The sequence below is a fragment of the Myripristis murdjan genome, chromosome 13, assembly GCF_902150065.1.
Source record: "Myripristis murdjan chromosome 13, fMyrMur1.1, whole genome shotgun sequence".
Classification (NCBI taxonomy): domain Eukaryota; kingdom Metazoa; phylum Chordata; class Actinopteri; order Holocentriformes; family Holocentridae; genus Myripristis; species Myripristis murdjan.
The window spans coordinates 40,819,595-40,843,436 of NC_043992.1; the positions used below are offsets into that span (position 1 = coordinate 40,819,595).

The 23,842-nt window shown below is 43.9% G+C and overlaps 1 protein-coding gene across 1 annotated transcript in view; it reads left to right on the plus strand.

Moving 5' to 3' along the window:
- LOC115370084 (fibroblast growth factor 12-like) overlaps positions 1 to 23,842 on the plus strand; it is a 76,668-nt gene that overhangs the window by 23,387 nt on the left and 29,439 nt on the right. The window lies entirely within an intron of this gene.

Genomic DNA, 23,842 nt, shown 5'->3' on the forward strand with positions numbered 1-23,842 from the left:
CCCCGCCGTCACACACACAGATTAGCAGTGGAATATAAATACTGGTGTGAACATCTCTGAGCAGCTCTCCTGTGTCTCACACCCTCCTCAGCCCAAAGACGCCTCAGCCTCTCGCTCCACAAATATCCCTCAGTGCGCTATTTTCAACACACACACACACACACACACACACACACACACACACACACACACACACACACACCGACATACGTGCAGTTGTACACATGCCATATTGTGCACATGCCGTCCAAATGTATGCACACGTACATGTTGGCATATAAAATATAAACAGATATCTTTGCCGTCCTTGTCTGGACTTGAACTAGCAACCCCTCACCTGTCCTCAGGCTTTGCTCTCTGCTGGTGCCTGTCACCTGCTCTGTCTTGAAAGTGGAATTAATGACTCTAATCTAGTCTAATCGAACCTAATTTAACCTAATCTAGTGTTTTATTGACGTGTGTCAGTGAGCGAGCAGCTGACCAACACGGACAGGCAGAGCGCTCAGCAGTCCAGTCAAGTTCTCCACAGTTTCCCTTTACCTTTCTCAACAGTGTTTTTATCTGCGGAATTTGGTTCCTAAAGGGTTCTTCAAAATGCTCTCTGGTTCCACAAAGAGCCCTCAGCAGCTGAAGAACCTCTTTATTTAGGGGCTGGTTCTCCACACACTCTCTGTGGTTCTTTAAAGTGCTAAAGGTTCTTCATGTGTATTGGAGTTATTTGGTGGCGGCAGCAGCTAACAGTTCTTTTCCTTGTGGATTAATGTGCAGATTATTTGGTTCTTTAAAGAACCTGTTTTTGCTGCAGTTCTTTGAAGAACCTTGAGGAGATCCTTAAGCAGCCATGACAAAAGTTCTGGTTGGTTAAAACTGAAAACCTTCAGATCTTAATTCAAGTTAAGCTGAAGAACTTAAAGTCTGACAGTCAGCATAACTACTAACCTGTAACCACCATACCAGCACTGTGTGTGTGTGTGTGTGTGTGTGTGTGTGTGTGTGTGTGTGTGTGTGTGTGTGTGTGTCTTTCAATTACAGTTGTTATTCCACTTTGTGCCAGCAGGTGGTGCTGTTTATCATAACTCTGACAGGATTCCTTCAATGCAGCTTTCATGATAAAATGTGTAGCTTCAGCAGACTGCTCAGCTAAAATTACCACCTATTCTGTGTGTGCTTGTGTGTGTGTGTGTGTGTGTGTGTGTGTGTGTGTGTGTGTGTGTGTGTGTGGTGACCTTGACACTGATGTCTCTGTTATATTTATAATGTGTTTGTGTCTGAGCAGCTGCATGCTCCATCTCAGTGTTGATTTATAGACGGCAGGTCGTATCTGTGATTCACATCTCTGATGACAGAATTGTAATATAGTATAATATAATAATAATATAATATATGTATATGTATATGTATTGTGTTCATATTTTATCTGAGGACCACAGGCACAGGACCACAACCACATCTGAGCATTTAGTGCAGAATATTTCGGAGAGGCAGTTCAGTCAGTCAGTCTCTCCCTCACTCACACACACACACACACACACACACACACACACACACACACACACAGTGGAGTGAGAAAGGCAGATATCTCATTAAAGACAAAAAGTATTTCGTAGGAAATCAGGGATTCAGGTTTCTTTTCTTTTTTTTTTTTCCAGTGGCAGTGACCTTCTTTAATATGTATTTATTTATTAGTCTTTTCTTTAAGCTGGAGGAGAGTTGAGATGTAATATGTGTTTTCCAAGGCGGGCAGCGGCTGGGTGCCAACGCTTCACACACACACACACACACACACACACACACACACACACACACACACACACACAGATAACAGGGAGCAACAAGTTAACATGCATGAAAATAGATGCTTTGTATTTCTACCCCAAGTTTCCATTCGAGGGTCAAAGCGACCCGGATTCATTTCCTGCTGAGAACATTTGATATTTATGAGGTGTAAAGTCTGTTTACCACTCACCAAGACTATTTGACACATTATTTTTTATATCATATCATACCAATATTATCAACATCTTTTTTTACTGCTGGAACTCATGACACTAAACTGATAACAAATGCGTAAGATTGTTTAAATCACAAAACAGGTCTCTTTTTTCAGGAATTAGAAATCATCTAATTTTCACTATAAACATAAAATCATGTTTCTGTAAAGACTTTCAACCCAACTTCAGTTAAATCCATTGTTTTGACTGGGAGCTCACAGCAACAACGTGAAAGCAGTGAAAACACTTTTATTACACTCTTATTAATACACTCTTATTAATAAATAAGAGCTGCGGACAAAATATCTCAACTTAAAGTCAGTTACAACTACTACTAATTATAATAGGCCTAATAATAATAATAATAATGAAGAGCATGCGCGTTTCGGCTGCCAGATCATTAATGAGGTCATTAATTAGGCGTCCACGTCATCGCTGGCGGTGCGCGAGACCATCAGGATACCTGTTGAGTTTCAGTCTGAGGGTGAGCCCGGCTCACGCGCTCCTGCTGCCGACGGCGACACGCACGGATCACCTGGCCGCCGCGGAGCCCCGGGGGAGTAACAGAGGGAGTAACAGGGGGAGTAACAAACAGGGGAGCCCCGCGGACAGGGAACACCGGGGAGAATCAGAGGAGAGGTGCGGGTGCGTGCGGGATCGCGTGCGTGCGGGAGGCTGCGGTGTGTCCGCGCATCGGGACGGGATCCACGGCTGCGCTCCGATGAGGAGACTGAAGCTTCTCCTGCAGACAGGAGCTCGGATGCTGCAGTGTCTGTGTGCGAAGCGCTCCAAGCACACCGACACAGCCGGTGAGAGGTGTGTGTGTGTGTGTGTGTGTGTGAATCTGTCTTAACTATCCTGTAGTCATTCTATAATAACCCAAAATTTTCCTGTGATATTCCACAGCGTGTGTGAGTTTCCACTGGGATGCTCCTCTAGAGTTCCTGTGATAATAATAATAATAATAATAATAATAATAGTTAATTCACAATAATCTGTAAAAATGTAGAGAATGTGTGAGGGACCATTTGAACTTTTTCTTCTCTCTGGTTTCATCTCAGCTCCGTCAGTTAGAGTTCAAACCATCAAACTGTCATCCAAACTCCTTAACCCTTTAAAATGTATTTCACCTGATTTCTTTAGGGAAAAAAAAAAAAAACAAACAAGGTAAAAATGTGATTAGCAAACGGTCCTGGAGCTTTAGCCAAAAAAGTAAGGAAAAAAGCAAGCAAGCAAGAAAGAAAATAATAATAATTAAAAATTAAAATTAAAAACATAAATATATTTAAAAAAAAAAAAAAAAAAAACTTTGGTTAAAAAAAAGTGTTAAAAATCCATGGAAATTATGAGTAATTAAGCAGTATATAAATAAATAAAACTAAATAAAAAAAATAACATAAGAATAACATAAGCAAACATAAGCTGTAAGCCCTTTACAAACATTTACTTACCACAAACCAACATATATAAGGGTCCCTGTTTTAATGAAATTGCACAACATAAAAATAAATGTGTGATGGCTGATTTTAATAGTTTTTAATGAATGAATTAAATTATCAGTAGGTTTAATGTCTGTTCCAGCTGGCAGTATGCACGTCCCACATGTAAATAATTTAACCATCAAAATATTTTTTCACATCAGGCTCATACAGAAAAAAAAACTCTTCAGATGGAGGTCCGTGGGTTCCTGGAGGTCACCCTGGGGGTCCAGAAGTTCAAAACCTGAAGTGTGTGTGTGTGTGCGTGTGTGTGTGTGTGTGTGTGTGTGTGTGTAAGTGCATGTTTATCTCTGTGGTGTTGTTACAATCTCTCTGTATAAATAATCCTGTAGTATTTCTTTATGGACTCAGCATGTGTGTGTTTGATGTAGTGGTGTGTGTGTGTGTGTGTGTGTGGCTGCTGCTGGATTTAAACTGTGTGACATCACGGCCTTTTATTTTGTAATCTCTGACATGGTGTACAGTGTTGCCATGGTAACATGACGTGTGTGACAGGGAGCTCCCGCTGACATCATCATGGTGTTCCTACACACAGAAACATGAACGTGCTAACTGGAACCAAAAATGGCTCTTTGGGGTGATGCCACTGAAGAACCATTTCTGGTTCCACAAAGAACCTTTAAGACAGAGGTTCTTAAAAGAACCCCATCAAAAAACATCAAATAATGGTTCTTTTAGGAACCATAAACATTTTTTTTTACATAACTTTAAAAAACAATATCTGTGTCATGATATAAATTAAAAAAACTAATGACATCTTATCTCATTACATCATGTTATAACAAGAAACTTTTCTCAGATTACTTTTACTCAGATTACTTTCACTCAGATTACTGTAATTAGATTATCCCAGAAACAAGGTAATGTAAGGGATAATGTTTTAATTTGAGAAATCTCAGTAGTCTCAGTAAACTGGGTGCATGTCAGTGCTCATGTGATTCAGTGTCTCGTTATTGTGAAAAGGGCTGATGTGGGTTTTTTAAAGTGACCCAAAAGTAATTAGTAATCAGTAATCTAATTACTTTTTAGAGAGAGTAATTAGTGAAGTGATGCGATAACATTTGTAAAAAGTTATGACATACCAACTTCTCTCATTATTTGAAAACATATGCGTGAGTCCCATGATGAATAAGAGGGTGGGACCAAAGATCATCTATACAGGGAGATGTTCTACCTCCAAGAACCCTGTGCTCTCTCACCAAACAAAGCCCAGCTGTTTGTAGCTTCTCTACACTCCTCGCCAGACAATTGATCCTTTTGAAATGGAAGCAATGCGCTCCTCTGTCCCTCTCTCATCAGGTCAGGCGTGTTATGTATTTCCTAAAGGTGTAAAGAATTAAATACACTCTCACAGGGTCCTTTCAAACCTTTGTTAGGACATGGAGACCCTCTCTGGATTTTTTTGACTCTTTAGGTTCCCCTTGATAAAAAGTAGGATGGAACCTATAAAGGTTCTGTTTCAGTAGTGAGCTTCCCCTTTTCTTTTTCTTTTGTTTGAGTACTCAATGCAGTTGTTTGACTGTCTTTTAATATTTCCCCCCTCCTCCATCTAAATGTGTTCTGTAACCTGTGATCCTGTGTAGCAGTGGGAATGAGGAATTCAGTTTGTCATCATGTTTAATGTATCGTGCCTCTTTGTGTTTTAGGGTTCACCAGGTGATTAGAGGTCAAATAAATGTTTTTTGCATCTCTTGTATTTGTGAATAATAATTTTGAAAATCAATAAAATATATTTATTAAAAACAATAAGCCCAAACCATGTCCTTTCAGAAAATAAAAAGTAAAGTAGACGAGCAAACCTGCTTTAAAAAACTGATCAAAACTAAACTAGAATTGACAACAAAAAGCCAAACTGAAGTAAAGAGAAGTAGTCGCTGTAATAGCAGAGCCTGGTGCAGCCGTCGTGTCGGTGGACGTTCTGCTGGGTTCTGCAGTCTGTTGTTGTCTGTTGTCTGTTGTCTGTGGGATGTTCTGCAATTGTTGTGGACGCTGTGTGTTTACACGGCGTCCGTCCAACACGAGAAACAGGACAGTTTGCAGTTTGAGTTTCAGCAGACAGACACGGATCAGCCCGAATCCCCCCGATGAAACCTGATCTGCTCAAACTGTTTACCCGCAGCATCAATACGCGGGGTTTTCAAAAGGCAGACGGTGCAGTTTGCAAGGCTGTGGTGAAGAATGATGAACGCAACTCTCAAAAAACAAAACAAAACAAAACAAAAAAAACAACTTAGAAACGCCTCAGGACTCCAGTTCAGTTCAGGAGTCCATTCAGTGAAGGAAAAAGGAACGTCGAGAAACGGCCAACAACATGTTCATTTTGTTCAACCTGCCCGGAATCATTTGATTTCAAAGGCTCAGAGAACCTTTTATTGTGGAAAAACTACCAAAAAACTGTTTGAAAAAAGTTTCTCCACTGAACCAGCTGGGACCACAAAGAACTCTCTCAAAAATAGTTCTTTGAAGAAGTTTGGCAAAGAACCATTTATGGTTCCTAAAGGAACCATTGGGGGTCCTCGAGCAAGACCCTGAGGCCCCCCGCAGCCCCAGACCCCGACGAGTGCGTTTCCCACGTTCTCATCCCACAGGTTGAAGAGTTATTTATTTATTTATTTATTTATTTATTGAAGTTGCTAGACGGTCTGTTTCTGTCAGCCTCGGTCACACGATGCCTGGTGTCAGGTTTTCAACACGGCTTGCAGCTTTTTCCAGATTTCGCTAAACTTGTGTTTTCTGGTCGTGCTGCGCTCACATTTCTGCTGCAGGGCAGAACTGGAAACTCTGCCGCAGCGCGACGCCAAAACTCTCCGGCTTCACTGCTGCGCCGCCTTGGCCCGACCCGGACGGACCGCCTACGTTCCACCGGGACCGAGCTGCTGCCATGGCGCCGGGGGGTGGGGCTGTGTGTGACGCTGCACTCCGAAAAGGACGAGGGAGGAGGATCTAGCAAGGGTTAAAACGTTTTTACTCTCAGGACTTAATACCAGATTAAAACAAAGAATAACAAAGCCAACATATTTCAACAGGAAAAAGACTTTATTGTTTTAAAGACCAGCTCACCACTCCCAACCTATATTAGACTCATTTTAGTGGGGGGCAGGTGGTCTTCAGAAAGAGGTCAAAGGTCAACAGCAGAAGCCAGTAGAAGCCAAATAGAAGTAGTGAACGTCTGAAAGCTAGGAACCTGAAGATTAATTTGACGTGGATCTCAGCTCTGTGTGTCAAGTTATTCTAGTAATAAATCTGGAATAAATATTGTATTCTGTTTTTTATTTAGAGTGTGTAAGGTGGAGAATATTATGATGGAGGTATACAAGATACAAGGATACGATCTATATGAAGTCATTCCCATGTTCAGTTATGTGTCATAAGTTGCAGCAATTTTTATGTTGATACCATTTGGTACACACATTGGGTGCAAACTTTAACCATTTTTGACTGCTGGAGAATTAACCAAATTGTCAGAAATCTCCCCCAAATCCCACATTTGGACACCAAGACCTTGAGGAACACCACAGAAAAATTGATTCTTTGATTTGGTGTCAGAAATATTTGACATTTGCAGATTTCTGTAGGAATTGTATTTTTCCTGTGATTGGATGTTGAGCGTTGTGTTGTGTTAACGTGTCAGAAACTGGCCCTCACTGTCCGTCCAGCTGGAGAAGCAGAGCTCCTCTGAACGGCCTTGCTCTCTAGTTTGTGTTTGTAAAGTTTGATGAGGCTGTGATTCTCCTAGAGGTCACTAGAGGTCACAAACACACCATTTTACAACAGGCCACAAGAACACATGTGGACTGCAGGCTTTGTGGCCCAAACTGCATGGGATTAGGTGGGCGTGTCTGCAAAGGGGAGAGCCGTGGCTGCCCAGAGAACCCATTTTCCTTCACACAGCTGGAGGTCAGAGGTCAAGGGACCCTGCTGGAAACAGACATGACAGATTTTCCCTCAACAAAATTTAACTTGCCTTGCTGACAACCTCGCATGACACGCTTGAAGATCCAGGATCTTCACTCTCGCTCTTGGACGGGTTGTTGGAGCGGTTAGGGGTTAAACATGATGCCGCTTCACCTAAACCTAACAAGCAGCTGGCAGGAAAAAATTCACAGTGCTGGTCCGACAGCAGAGACAGAGACAGTCCAGTCTGAGCCGGACCTTAAGAGGACACAGAATATGTCAGTTTTGCTTCCATACGTCTGTCTGCGTCTCTCAGAGAACCGCCTCCTAACTCCACCATCTGTTACGTAGAGACTGAAAACCCTTACACACACACACACACACACACACACACACACACACACACACACACACACATACACACACACGCACTGAGCTGAAGAAAATCATCTGGAGCCGTTGTGTGTCTGCGATGTCATCGCCCGGTCAGAGCCATGGATCTCATCAGGTTGTGCGGAGCGTCTCCAAGCCGGCGCTGATTCACTTTCCTGCTTCCTGGGATTTCATTTAGTGCCCCATGTTGCCCGGCAACAAATATAATTCTGGCCAATCAGGAGAGTTTTGGCTGCCGTTGTGGAACATCAACATTTCCTGGAAAACTCAATCGGCTAAAAAGTTGCAATTTGTGATGAAGCAGGAAGTGGATCTGTCCTCTAACCTCCGCTCAGATGAGTGTCGGCAGTGTTTGGAGGTGAAACACTGGAGTTTGGTTTGACAATGAAGATCCAGGGTGGAGACAAACTGAGGATTGAGTTAAAAAAAAAAAAAAAAACTCAAAATAAGAACAACAAATACATGTAGGGTAAAGATGTACAACAAATTCTCATCAAAAAATATAAACATTGCATGTGTGAAAAGGAGCAGGAAGAAGAAAACACCTGCATGTTTTATCGCTCTGAGCTCCCGGGCTGCAGAGCACGCTGCAGGTGGAAAAGGCCAGGTGTGTCTCACCTTGGTGGGCTGCTGTTCTAATGGAGGATTCTCCAGGTAAGAAGGAAGGAGACGGAGTGAAAGCTCTTTCAGAACTCTCAGAAAAGTGAATGAAAACAGGGAGAAATGCCACAGCGTCACAGCTGACATTTTTAATAGCTCGTCTGGAACCCAGTGAAGGAACAAGGAACGTGGAGAACCGGCCAACAACATGTTCAGCTTTTCAACCTGCACACAGTCATCTGATTTAAAACACTCAGAGAATCTTTTATTCTGAAAAATTACTAAAGAAGCATTTAAAAAAGGTTCTTTACTGAACCAGTTGGGTCCATAAAAGAACCTACTTTAAAGAACCTTTTTTTTTTTTTTTTTTTTTTTTGCTAAGAACCATCTACAGAAATTTTTCTTTAAAGAATTTCTTGATAAAAGGTTCTTTGTGGAACCAAAAATAGTTCCTCTATGGCATCGCTCCGAAGACCCAGTTTTGGTTTTTATTTTTCTGTGTGCACTTGGGAGGCCTCGGTCTCGTCCACAGCAGATGTTCTGCTGCAGGTCGGGCTCTCGCTGTGGGATCCTGTTATCATCCATTGACTCCTCAGTGTGTGTGTGTGTGTGTGTGTGTGTGTGTGTGTGTGTGCATGCGTGTGCGTGTGCGTGTGCGTGTGTGTGCCTACTGCTCCTGGCCTGCAGGACCAGAGGAGGAGGAGGCTGAGAAGCTCCTTATTACTGAGGTTGTAGTTTGCAGAGGTCTGCTACTGGACTGCATTATACTGAGAGGGGTTTCTAATTTTTTGTCCTCTCCATTTATATCCATGAGGGGGGACAAAATATTAGAAACAGTCCAGTCCAACAGCAGCACTAACTATGAGCTCAATGCCAAACACAGAAGTGAATGAACACCTCTATCACTGTTTCGATGCTGATCTTCATCACGCTGAAATCATCACTCAGAGTTCTTCTTTGTTGCTGTGACAGTTTGCACTGCAGTGACTTTTAACCCTTAAAAACCCGAGTGAGTTCATAAACAAACAAACAAACAAACCAAAGAAAAACAAGGCCATGAGCAAAGAAGTGAAAGATTTACTGAAAAAAAATTAAAATAAATAATTCAAATAATAATACTACTAATACTATTATGAATAATGGTGATGATGATGATGACGACGACGACAACAACGACCATGATGATGATGATGATGATGATGAGAAATTTAGCAGAAATTTGAAACAAACAAAAAACAAACAATACAACATGGGTTGGGGGATGGAGATGATTAGCAAATTATCAAAAAATTGCTGACACATTAATTTGAAGGAAAAAATGCAAGAAATTATTAGAATTTTTTTTAAAAACAACCAACAACAAACAAACAAATAAATAGATATATAATAAATATAGAGGAAAGTTTTACTCATAGTTACAAAAATATTTTTTTTAAAGGTCAAATTAGCGATGCTGGATCCGGTTTCAGAGTTTAAATGTTTGTGAAATTCAACTGTTCCCTCATTGCTGAAGGCACCTAAGAGCCTCTACTGAAGTTCCCTAGAGCAATACAACAAGCTGTGTGTGTGTGTGTGTGTGTGTGTGTGTGTGTGTGTGTGTGTGTGTGGGTTTGTCCTGTTGCATGTTCAGAGCTCACACTGCCCTCTCCTGGGGGAAACAGGAGCTGCAGCACATTCACAGTCACCAGGCTCATTAAAGGACCATACCACTGTTCTGTTTTTTTTTTTTTTTTTTTTTAACTACAGCTCACACACACTTTTCCCACCAAAATGAGGTACATTTCAGTTAAAAATCAACTTTGCAGAGACCTGACACTGTCGTGGTGTGTCTGTCACAGAAACATCCCTGCTGGGCTTGTCTTTGTCTGTACTGGTGTTGTGGTGCTTTAGTTTATTTTATGTTTATTTTTTTCCCCCCTTAAATTTCCCCTTAAGCTTCCTCAAAATGATAAATCCATGTTTTTTTCTGCACACTGCAGCACAGAGTCTCCTCCATGCTGAGTCTCTGCTGAAGCTCCATCACACTGACACTGAGGGAAATCTTCAAAGCCGAGGTGTTGCTGTGTCATGGCTGCAGAATCACATCAAATAGAAAAGATCTAATGGAACGGAACCCAACTGCCAAGACTGTAAACAATTCTGGCCAAACAGTCACTCACGCGCCTTTAGACCGTTTTTGTAATTTTATTTTCAACGGCTGCCGTTACAAGTTTAGTAATGTTCAATTACGTCCATTTGAGAAGATAAATACAAAGTTGTAATAAGATATATTGATATTTGGGCACATAGATTGTTAAGTTATTACCTCAGGAAGGAAAAACCTGCCACACTCCAAAGATTTCCAAACGGCTGTTTTATCCACGTGGAGATGAATCGAGATCAGCTGGACTGTTTGTAGAAGCTCCTTCAGCTCGGACAGGCTGGCGGGGCGTCCCGGCTGTTTAACCTGCCGGGACGTTCTCCTCCCTGGTGTGACAGGAGTGAATGGTGGTTGTTTGGGTCACAAGAGGTCAGGGGTGACATGTTCAACTTCCTATGAACACTGATGACAGGATGGTGTTGTAGGTTGGAGACAGATATTGTGTTGACATAAATCGCTTCCATCAGTCCAAGGTGTGTCCGTTGTGGTCCTCGACCGAGTGTCCCTTTTCTCTCAGGTGCAGGTGAATTGCTGAGTCCTGTCCTGAGGAGTGGGACCTCCTGTGTTGAGCCATGCATTTGTTTAGTGGTTGTTTGGTTTCGTCGATGTACAGGACACCAGGTTGCAACCTGGACCTTTGACCCCTGGTCACCTCCACAACCACAGGTCACTCCTGAAGTCAGGTGACTCCACCAACAATGATGAGGCTCATCACAACAGGGAGGAGCACCAAAGATCCAGTGGTTTCAATGAGCTGGAGAACGTCCCGGCAGGTTAAACAGCTGGGACTCCCCACCAGTCTGTCACAGCTGGACAAGTGAAACGTCTTCAAGAACCTACAAATAATCCAGCTGATCTCAAATCATCCCTGCATGGATAACCATGACCTGGAGGACGGAGACCAGAAGCTCAGTCGCATCTAAAAACACACAGACAGAGCCGGCCGAACCGGGACAGCGCTGCACAAAAACACATCACACAACAGATGGAGGAGACCAGTTGGGAACAGCTAGGAACAGGAAGGGACAGGAATCATTCCTCCAGCATGCGGACGGGACAGGAGTTAAGAATCCACTCCTGTGTCAACCTCTACACACACACACAGACACACACACACACACACACACACACACACACACACACACACACACCCCGCAGTGCGTGCCGCAGCAGCCTGGATGTTTTAAAAGCCCATCTAAAAAACCAGCGCTCATGAATTTTACAGGAGAAAAATCTCCTAAATTAGTGATCAGCTTTGGAATGGAGCAGCATCAAACATTTATCACATACGCCTGCTTTCACTGCTGTATACATGCACTCTGTGTGTGTGTGTGTGTGTGTGTGTGTGTGTGTGTGTGTGTGTGTGTGTGTGTGTGTGTGTGTGCAATACATCGGTGGAACAAAGCTGTAAACAGGGAACATAAAGTGAGTCTGTTGTAAACAGAAACACAAACTCTAAAGTCCAAACTGATTCAGATGTTCCACTCTGGTTCCTATCAGTCGCCGGTCACCGTGGTAACAGTACAAGTACCTATAATAGTACTAGCAGTAGTACTTATAGCAGTAGTAGCAGCAAGGAAAGGGCAAATTTATTTGTGCAGCACAATGTCATACAAATCAGTGCGGTTCAAAGTGGATTTCAGAAAAAGAATATGATACAATAGAGGGATTAAAATAGATTATAAGACATGTAAAATACAATTAAATTAAATAAAACAAATAAATAAAGTGCAAATAAAATAAGAAATGCAGTCTTGCAAGGGCATTTATAACTGTAAGAACAATGAAGGCAGAACAAACTATAAAAGTGTTTTTCTCGCTCAGTAGAAATAGAAATATCAGTAGTTGTTGTAGGTGCAGTTGCCAGTGTTGGCCAGCAGGTGTCAGTGTGTGTCCTCTGTCTCTGCTCTGCACACTGTTACACAACACAATTACACAATGAACTCTCTTTACATAAGCCTTTGACTTCTTTCAACGGCATGGGGGAAAAAAGGCAATGAGCAGCTTAAGAAGAGATGACCCCAAAAAATGAGCAATAAATAAGTAAAAAAATGACAAGAAAATTAGAAAATAAAGAAAGGAAAACAGACAAGGAAGTGGCCTTAAGCAAAACAAATAAACGCACCAAAGAAAATTAAAAGGAAAAAAGAAAAGAACCTGAAAATTAGACAAAAAAGAAGCGAGAGCATCTTTTTTCCTGTTACATAATTTTAAATATATAATCATCATAATTGTAATCATAGTTTTCCAGACATTTTTCTCTAGTTTTTGATCATTTCCAATTTTTCTCTTTCTTTGCTTTTTGTTTTCTTTCCATCTATCTATTTTTATTTATTTATTTATTTATTTATTTATGTATTATTTCTGTGTAGCTAATTTCCCAGTCATGCAGCTGTTCAGTAGAAGAAGGTGTTTTGTTATTCTGATCACTTGAAGCTGAGAGAGAAAGCTGCTCTGGTGGGCTGTCACTTTTAGTTATGGGACACACACACACACACACACACACACACACACACACGCACACACAGATAAGAGTGTTTCAGTGTCACATGGTTTAAATGCAGTTTGAGAGACATTCTTTTTTCATCTCGCTGTTGTCTTTTTGCTTTGTCTCTCCATCCCTCTGTGTATCCCTCATCCTTTCTCTCTCTCTCTCTCTCTCTCTCTCTCTCTCTCTCTCTCTCTCTCTCCCTCACTGTGTGTATTTTCATGCACATTAACATTGTGTTTCTGTTCTGGATATTTATGTCTTCTGTTTGAGCCTCTGCATGTAAACAGCAGGAAGCAGGAGAAGCTGAAATCCATGAATACGACTAAACCCGACCTGTTAGCAGGGATATGCTGATACATTATATAATATATATATGCTGATATTAATGGGTGTATTCTAGCATGTGAATGCCACATGATGTTATCCTGTTGGTTTTCTGTGGATTCTCAAAATACCGAGCGAGCTTGAACACAGCAGGGAAACTACAGAAGATTGTACTGAGCCACTTGTGCATGTTGCATTTTTTTAGTGTCAGTTTCAAATGGAGCTTTTGTGTCCCTTTTCTAAGTGCTATTGATTTCAGAAGTAGTAGTGTAAATACTTTTTTTTTCGTTCCATGGTGAGTGTGTGTTTTATAGTGGGAGTTGAGAGTTTTAATGTCCTGTGGTCTAAGTAAAGGTCTTAAAACACTGTTTCAGAGGCTTTTGCCTCAACGTACATTTATCAATATTAGTTGTTGTCATTTATTTTCCGATGAAAATGCAGCTCTTTTTCTCTAACTTTGATCTGAAGTGTCCAGCAGTGTCCTGCATGTGGTTAGAGTTCTGGTTCAGGGCGTTTTCTGCCCTCATGACAAAGACAAACGTCTCCTGAGAGAATCACTCCGGGTGCTGTGTTTCAGCTTTTTACTCTCACAGACAGATCTGTTTTGCCCTGTTTGACTTTTGCAGATTTCTAGATGTTTCGGTCTGTCTTTCAGGGTGTCTCAGGGTCTTTCAGGGTGTCTCAGGGTGTCTCAGGGTGCTGCAGGGTGTCTCAGGGTGCTGCAGGGTGTCTCAGGGTCTTTCAGGGTGTCTCAGGGTGCTGCAGGGTGTCTCAGGGTCTTTCAGGGTGTCTCAGGGTGTCTCAGGGTCTTTCAGGGTGTCTCAGGGTGCTGCAGGGTGTCTCAGGGTGTCTCAGGGTGTTTCAGGGTGCTGCAGGGTGTCTCAGGGTGTCTCAGGGTCTTTCAGGGTGTCTCAGGGTGCTGCAGGGTGTCTCAGGGTGTCTCAGGGTGTTTCAGGGTGCTGCAGGGTGTCTCAGGGTGTCTCAGGGTGCTGCAGGGTGTCTCAGGGTGCTGCAGGGTGTCTCAGGGTGTCTCAGGGTGCTGCAGGGTGTCTCAGGGTGTCTCAGGGTGCTGCAGGGTGTCTCAGGGTGTCTCAGGGTGCTGCAGGATGTCTCAGGGTGTTTCAGGGTGTCTCAGGGTGTCTCAGGATGCTGCAGGGTGTCTCAGGGTGTCTCAGGGTGTCTCAGGGTGCTGCAGGGTGTCTCAGGGTGCTGCAGGATGTTTCAGGGTGTCTCAGGGTGCTGCAGGATGTTTCAGGGTGTCTCAGGGTGCTGCAGGGTGTCTCAGGGTGCTGCAGGGTGTCTCAGGGTGTCTCAGGGTGTTTCAGGGTGCTGCAGGATGTTTCAGGGTGTCTCAGGGTGCTGCAGGGTGCTGCAGGGTGTCTCAGGGTGCTGCAGGGTGTCTCAGGGTGTCTCAGGGTGCTGCAGGGTGTCTCAGGGTGTCTCAGGGTGCTGCAGGGTGTCTCAGGGTGCTGCAGGGTGTCTCAGGGTGTCTCAGGGTGCTGCAGGGTATCTCAGGGTGCTGCAGGGTGTCTCAGGGTGCTGCAGGGTGTCTCAGGGTGTCTCAGGGTGCTGCAGGGTGTCTCAGGGTGCTGCAGGGTGTCTCAGGGTGCTGCAGGGTATCTCAGGGTGCTGCAGGGTGTCTCAGGGTGTCTCAGGGTGTCTCAGGGTGCTGCAGGGTGTCTCAGGGTGTCTCAGGGTGTCTCAGGGTGCTGCAGGGTGTCTCAGGGTGTCTCAGGGTGCTGCAGGGTGTCTCAGGGTGTCTCAGGGTGTCTCAGGGTGCTGCAGGGTGTCTCAGGGTGTCTCAGGGTGCTGCAGGGTGTCTCAGGGTGTCTCAGGGTGTCTCAGGGTGTCTCAGGGTGTCTCAGGGTGTCTCAGGGTGCTGCAGGGTGTCTCAGGGTGCTGCAGGGTGTCTCAGGGTGTCTCAGGGTGTCTCAGGGTGCTGCAGGGTGTCTCAGGGTGTCTCAGGGTGTCTCAGGGTGTCTCAGGGTGTCTCAGGGTGCTGCAGGGTGTCTCAGGGTGTCTCAGGGTGTCTCAGGGTGTCTCAGGGTGCTGCAGGGTGCTGCAGGGTGTCTCAGGGTGTCTCAGGGTGTCTCAGGGTGCTGCAGGGTGTGTGTGACTGCAGGCTTCTGCTCAGCTGCTACAACACGAGTCGTGTGTGTTCCAGCTGAATCTTTAATGTGCAGAGCGAGCAGGCAGTGAAGCAAAATGGCTTTCTCTTGTTCAGCGTAACACACTGACACATGCAGCTCCTCTGCAGCCCACACACACACACACACACCGCTGTACTCCCTCTTCTCTTTGAGGGGGGGCTGTAGTGTTGTGGGGGAAGGGGGAGAGCGAGCAGAGCAGGAAGCTGTAACATGGTGATCTGCTCCGGCACAGAGAAGATGGCTGGCAGACCAACATGATTAATTAATGCCGACCATCTGAGTGGAGCTGGAGACTCCATGGCAGCAGAACCGGCTCCAACATCAGGAACATCACAGACACGCAGTGGAACAGAGGGCAGAGGTCAGAGGTCACAGCAGCCTGAGAGCAGAACTAAGACATAACTCAGGATTTTAGCAGCATCTCAGTCAGATTTTCCCGTCACAGAGTCCCAGACTGCCACCTGAGGGGGTCTGATCCCAGAGGACGTTCCCTGTTGAACTGGGGTGTTTACAGTGTGTGTGTGTGTGTGTGTGTGTGTGTGTGTGTGCGTGTAACTGAAACCTGTAATCTCAACATTTCATCATTCACAGAACATTCCCTAATCACAGTCAGTTCAGGCAAAACTCAGAGCAGCACGCTGTTTGAATGTGAACAGTCCAGTGACTGAACATGAGGTTTATCCCCAGTCTGGACTAACTGGACTAACTCTGGTCTAACTGGACTAACTCTGGTCTAACTGGACTAACTCTGGTCTAACTGGACTAACTCTGGTCTAACTGGACTAACTCAGTATGGCTCTAGTATAACTGGGCTAACTCTGGTCTAACTGGGCTAACTCTGATCTAACTGGACTAACTCGGTATGGCTCTGGGCTAACTGGACTGACTCTGGTTTAACTGGACTAACTCAGTGTGGCTCTAGTCTAACTGGACTGACTCTGGTTTAACTGGACTAACTCATTGTGGCTCTGGTCTAACTGGACTAACTCTGGTCTAACTGGGCTAATTCAGTATGGCTCTGGTCTAGCTGGACTGACTCTGGTCTAACTGGACTAACTCTGGTCTAACTGGACTAACTCTGGTCTAACTGGACTAACTCAGTGTTGCTCTGGTCAAACTGGACTAACTCTGGTTTAACTGGACTAACTCTGGTCTAACTGGACTAACTCTGGTCTAACTGGGCTAACTCAGTATGGCTCTGGTCCAACAAATGAAACAGTTCAGATGTGAAGGACAAGAAATCCACTGTGGCAGCAGGGGATCGATCCCACAGCTCATTAACACCCATCCTGTGTGTGTGTGTGTGTGTGTGTGTGTGTGTGTGTGTGTGTGTGTGTGTGTGTGTGTGTGTAGAGTGGTGGTATGTTTTCCCAATCAATAGACAAACTGCCTCATCAGAGGGCAAGAGAATGTCAGCATGACAGGATTACAATAAAACAGCAGTACACTTCATACAGTTGTGCTATTGTAATACACACAATACTAACTACTACTGTAGTACACATGCAGTACTACTGCTAACTTCTACTGTTAAATAATATATACAATATTAAGAAGAACAATGTGATTCTAAATTGGTCTCTTGATGGAAACAGTGATGGTGAGAGTATAGTGCTGCTTAATAGGATGATCACTGTCACTACTAGTATTATTACTACTACTTTTACTACTAATTGTACTGCCACTACTACTGCTACGACTACTATGACTGGTTTTTATCTTACCTTACCCAGTGTCATGCAGTACTATCTCAGTAATTACTGCGTTAGCTCAGTGTATGGCTGCGTACGTCCTGAGTCTTCATGACTAAAACTAAAAACATAAAACAGATGTTGGCTGTTTTGAGCGCAGCTGCATTCAGAACCTCTGGTCTGTCATCTTCGCTTTATAAAAGAGCACTGACCCTGCTAATTACACGACCTTACCTCTTGAAACACGTCTGGTGATTGTGCATGTAAATTGAAAATTGACAGACTCAGAAGTTAACAGTCAGATAATCGTTTTGACACCAGGTGTCACCAGCCAGGGATTGAACCGCGCTCTGTTGTACTTGGAGCTAGCTTGCTAACATTAGCTTATAACACACAGCAGCGGCTGCATGACGAACACAACGGGCCTCCGCCTGACCTTCAGCACGAACTGACCACAGAATGCCTCAAAGGATTTGGGCAAAGTCCTCTTTTCCTGATGTCCCCAGACTGAGACCAGATGTTGGACACCATCTTCACCTCTGTACGTCCAGTGGCTCAGTTTCCTGTTAGCTTAGCATAACGACTTGAAGTCTATGGGAGTTGTTAGCCTGGCTCTTTCAGAGCTGCTGGAAGGTTTATTTTTTCACTTTGACAGAGCCCAGCTAACAACTCCCATAGACCTCAAGTCTTTATGCTAAGCTAACAGGAAATGCTACCCATAGGAACTGAACCAGTGGACGTCCAGAGGTGGACATGGTGTCCAACATCTGGTCTCAGTTTGAGGAAGTCAGGAAAAGGGTGTTTTCCTTTAAATCGACTCAATGTGTTGGTGCTGCAGGGTTGACACACACACACACACACACACACACACACACACACACACTGGACACACAGTCTCATCACATCACTCTCCGTAAGATCAACAAAAAGTGAGTTTCTCCCAAACTCATGGTGTTGCTCCAGCTCAGCACAGCTGCCGTCAGCAGGACGGCCTGACGGTGCGGCCCCCTGCAGGATCGGGACGGGCCACAGTCACTTGTCCCGATCGGGTCAGGAAAACAAGATGTAGGTATTTTTTGCTGCAGGCATGATCATTTTCGAAGCGTTTTGAGCCGTTTCACACGTCTTCGATAACGTCAGGGTCCAGTCGCTGCCACTAATTCACGCCGCTTTGGAGAAAAATATACATTTTAAGTTTCACTTTCATTTTCATGGCTGGGTTGCATTTCTGTTGTGAATGAAGGAACAGCATGGTGCCCAGCCTGTTTACACTCAGCAGCTTCCAGTCACAGACGAGCTGATTCACAGGAAACACTGCAGGATGCTGTTTGTTCAGGGCCAACGCCGTGTAACACATGAATATGAAAACCTGCTAAGCTGTAGGCTCATGTTTCCTGACATGAGTAGACATCAGATCTGCATATTCATTATGTATTTTCCAGTTGGCTGATTGCGCGCTACGCTGCTGTATGATGTATCATATTACTGTATGATGAGAACTGCTCTCTGTAGAACTTCTTCTACTTGGAACACGTTTCCCCTCAGTATCACACAGACTCAAAGTAGTTATGTTTTTATTATTAAAACAAAAAATGCTGAATTTCCAATAGAATTTTTCAAAACTATTTCCTGTTTTTGCTTTTTGTTGTTGTGTATCTGACATTGCAGCTCACTATTTTTGGTTCATATGTCGAGTGATTTTACTTTATTGACTGATCTTTACATTTGGCTTGTTGTCTTGTTCTGTTATTGGTACGGTGTAATTTAAAATTTGCTTGTTTTTACTGTGGCTGTTTTTTTCACGTGGAGCTCAGAGGAAGATTATTGACCCCGTTCTGGAAGCTGATGGGGATCCAAGTAAAGAATAAAGAATAAAGGTTGGACACATGTAAGACTTCACACATTTTCACCCATTGTATCAGGCACTGCATTAGTCATAATCATCAGTGAAAATGCTGATGGATGTGACAGAGACTGAACGAGGCCGAGGCGTGGAGTCGTGGCTGAGGCTCTGAAGCAGCGAATCACATTAAACCCTGAAAACACAGAGCATCTGTTCATGTGACGGTGAAACCTGGAGTCAGGCTTCAGGGCGGCGTGAGCTCTCGTCTGTGAGCGGCGGGCGGCGAGGCTCGTCTTGCGGTCCCGCTGTGCGCACACACGGCCACAAATACATGGCAGTAATTAAAGCAGCTGACCTGGTTTCCTGTCGGAGGCTGTTAGGCCTACATTCCGCATGGCGGTGCCTTCACTGACACGTCCGCTGCAGACGTGTTTCAGATGTGGCGTTTTTTCGCCCGCCGGTTTCCCTCTGAGCAGCTTAAAGAGTGACTCAGCACTCGTGTGCGGCGTGGCGACGGCAATATCAGCGCTCAGCTTGACGGCCTGTCAGCGGCCTATCTGGAAACCTTCTGAAGGGATTTCCATGAAATTCGGTGGACACATTAGCCGCGGGCAAAGCTGCAACTGATTAGATTTGCTGGATTATTTTTTTAACAGTAACTGGTAAAGTAGGGCACGCAGAGACTTGGCTCCATATTGTAAGAACAGATCTGCACGGTAAAGAAATCTTCAAACGAACTCAGAGCTGAAGTGAGAGGGAAACAGGAAGTTGTGCAGGTGGTTTTAAAACTTGGTCCGGCTCCTGATGAGTATTCACATGTCACTTTCTCTCTTGGGTCCCGCCAAGGGGTGCACAATTACTCAAAATCACATTGAAATCGCAAACTAGATAAGTGCAATACGGCAGCAGCTGCAATTTTTCACTAAGGGTTAAATGCGACGGTGTAGCTTTAAAAATTAAATAATGCGAAGAGGAGATGCCCATAAATCATATCCTCCAGTTGTAAGAAACATGACAATTTGGCACAAAAAAAAAAATCCAGTTAAAATGAAAATTATGATGCAAAAATGCCAAAATGCAAGTACTATCCAAATCGCAGTATTTGTCAAAATATTTGCAATCTGATTTTTCCCCCCATGTGTTGCATGGTAGGTGTCAGCAGGAAGCAGCTGGAAATTTAAATGACACGTCATCTTCAAAAAAATAACATTTGGACTGATTTGCTCCCATGGAATTAAATTAAAATGTTTTTCAGCTGTATAAAGAATACATTTTGAGTCCATACTAATGATGGATAAGCATGTTGGGACACCATGACACCAAAGGCAATTCATCTGATTGGTGGTAAGCCAATAAAATAAAATAAAATAAAATAAAAAATAAAAAATAAAAAAAATCAAGAAAATTACCAGAAAATTTGAAAAAACAAATAAATAAAACAAACATGTCGGGGGAAAAGGTGATTAGATTAATTAGAAAAAAAAATTACTGGTGCTTTACTGAAAAAAGAAAAAAGAAGAAAAAGAGGAGGGGGGAAATCTACAAAATAATGGTAATAGTATTAATAGTAATAATAATAGATAAATTGAAAATTAGGGGAAAAAATACATATTTTAACATCAGTCCGAACAGAAACACATGTTGGTGCAACAACCATGAGAAAGGGATTTTTTTTTTTTTTTTTTTTTGTAGTGGAACCTAAAATGCAGCGCGCCTCATTGATTACAACTTTCAATGAGGCAGAAACTGGAGCGTGATTGGCTGCTGATGGCGCCTGTTGACTCTGAGGTCAAATTGTAAGTTCAGTCAGTTTTTCTGTGGAAGAACTCGTCGGTTAAGGGACTGATGGTTTCAAATCAGATGTGACTGGTACCACTTGTTAAGGCTGAGTGAAAAGAAGTTTTTTTGGTTTCTGTTTTCTGGGGATTTAGTTTTTAGTTTAGTTTTTCGAAATAGAAAAAGAAAATCAAAGCATTCAGCTACTTTCAAATTTTGCTCATCCCTTGCTGCCCATGAAAAGGAAAAATGTCTTGTATTTCCATTGTAATTTCTGTATGTTAAAACAAAAATCAGATAACCACACGGACCCCCACACTGCGTGTGCACAGGTGTGTGTGTTTGACACCAGGTGTCGCGCTGCTATGCAAGATGGGCGTGGCCACTGCTGATGATTGACAGCTGCTCTCTCACCTATAACTGTGCAAATTCTCCCTGGCTGCATCTGATTGGACGAACGCTTCACCAGCCGTCCTCTCCCGGATTTGAAACCGGGCCAACATGGCGGCTCTTTTGGAAACTTTCTGTGACTTTAGGAAAACGGTTCAGTGAGATCAAACCTGCAGCTGCTGGATCTGACTGGAAAAGTTTTGTTGGAGTTTTCCAGAAGCGGCGAGTTGCAAAAACTAGCCTTGACCTCAACTTCATGCCAATGAGGAGACACCGTCGTGACGGCCCGTCTCTTGAAACGCAACGCTCCCAGAATGCATCGCACAGCTGCTCATACAGACAGTGAACAGGAGGCGTGGTCACATTTTCACTGCATTTCGCTCTTTGTTGCTTTAAGAATCTACGTCTTGAATCTTGAGCCGCGTCAGTCTCTCATCGGCCCTCAGTGTGTTTGTCCTCCCAAGTCTGGTGTGTTTCTGTCGGTTTTCGTCGGGTGAAAGGAGCAGCGAGCGGCTTCAGCCTCTGCTCTCGGTGCTCCCAGCCGGCAGCACAGAGCTGGGGCTGCTGGGAACAAACAGCTTCAGCCGGTGAATCACCTCCGCTCCAAACAGCAGCAGCAGCAGCAGCATGGGAGGAGACTGGCTGAGAGTCAGAGAGATACCTGCAGGCTGAGAGAGAGAGGGGGAGAGAGAGAGAGAGAGAGACAGAGAGAGAGGGAGGTGCTCCACAGACGAGGCATGCTGGTGGTTCGCTCGCAGACAGACCTGCAGCTGCACGGCGAGGTCGGGCTTTTAAATTTTACCTAAAGGTGCGACTGATGGAAGTGAGGACCATTTAGACTCAGCTGGCAGAAGCACGTCATAAATCAATGAGCTGATCCAATGATGAGAACCATGTAGATTCAGCCATCTTCAACCAAGTGCTTATTACACTTTTTCCCCCTCCAAGCATTGAGTGAAAAATCTTCTTTTTCAGTCATTCAGAAATACACACACACATACACACACACACACACACACATATACATATATATATATGTATATGCGTCAGTGATGTTTCCAGTCTCTAAATACAAAAAGCAAACTGACTCCGCTCCGCCTGCAGAGGGCGCCGTCTCGTTTGAAACTCCATCTGTCCCTGGCACTTCATTATTGGGCTGAGCAGTTTTAGTTTCCATCGCAGGCTGAGAGATGACTTCACGAATGAATGAAAATAATTTTTACAGCAACATCACAACATCTCATGTTGAACTCTGGTCCTGTTTGCACGGGACAAAGAAAGATTAAGGAACGTGGAGCTCGTCTCAATCCGGACTCCGACATGCCCAGATATTAAATCACAATATTTTGTTTTTTAAAATAATTATTTAATCGTCATCAACAATGATAAATTAATTAAAACTTACACTGCACATGATCTATCGGTCAGTAGAAGTGGCAGTAAAGTTGAAGCCAGCAGGCCGGTTGTGTTCGTTTAGCAAAATGTAGAATTTCTGCTGTGTTTCTGCGGCACGTGTCTCTTCTGCTTGATGTAATTCTACATTATGTGTTATTTTCACGAGCCAACGTGCAGCTTCTCTTTGATTGGTCGGCTACAAATTGATTGATTTAAAGTAATAAATCAGAAAGCAGCCTAAATTATCCATGTGTTGACTCATAATGACGTTAGTGAAACAATAATCCGGCCCTGATTTAACAGTTTGCTTTAGTAAACGTGATCTGTAAACACTTCTGAATAGATTTCCCAGTAATCCCATCAGTATTTTTTACTCATGTAAAATTTCTGCAAAGAATATGTTCTTAGTCCGTTTGGGATCAGGGATTAGCCTACATGGTGAAGGTACAGTGGCTGGTAATGTGGATTAGGGATTACATGGTGAAGGTACAGTATTGTGCGCTGTGGGAGAAACATCCAGCAGATTATTTTTAGGAATTCGGTTTCTAAAACACCTCCACTCTCTATCCTTCTCTACCTTTTATCCTCTCTCTCTCTCTCTCTCTCTCTCTGTTGCTCTTTCTGCCTTTCATCCCCTTTCCTTTTTTTCACTCTTTTCTCTCGCTCTCTATCACATTCTCACTCTGTTGCTCTCTCTCTCTTTCTCTCTCTCTCTCTGACTGTTGCTCTCTCTCTACCTTCTTTTCACTCTCTCCCTTGGTTGCTCTCTCTTGCTTTATATCTGTGTCTCTGTCGCTCTACCTTCTCTCTCTCTCTCTCGCTCTACCTTCTCTCCTCTCTCCCTTCTTTCTCTCTCTCTCTCTCGCTCTCAGCCTCTCATCACACACAGCAGCTCACATCGCAAAGAGGAGGAGAGGATCGGAGAGCAGGAGGGAATAGAAACGGGTTAGAATAGAAAAGAGAGGAATAGAGGATAAGAAAAGCCTCATTAGTAATCCGCTGTTCTATCGGTCCAGTCGTCTCTCTCATCTGCTGAATCCTGATTGTCAGCCTGGAGCTTACGGGGAATATTTTCAGACTTTATGGATTGTTGATGCAGCCACTCAGCGGCTTCACCATTTTCTCCTCCGACTTTCTGGCGAGCGTCGCGTTTCTTTGCGGTGAATTCCCTGAAGCCCAGGCGTCCCGGTGGCTCCTCACCTCTCTGTTCTCCGGAGAAAAAACAAGTTGCGTCTCCACCAACTCTGCAAGTTGCTGAGGACGGA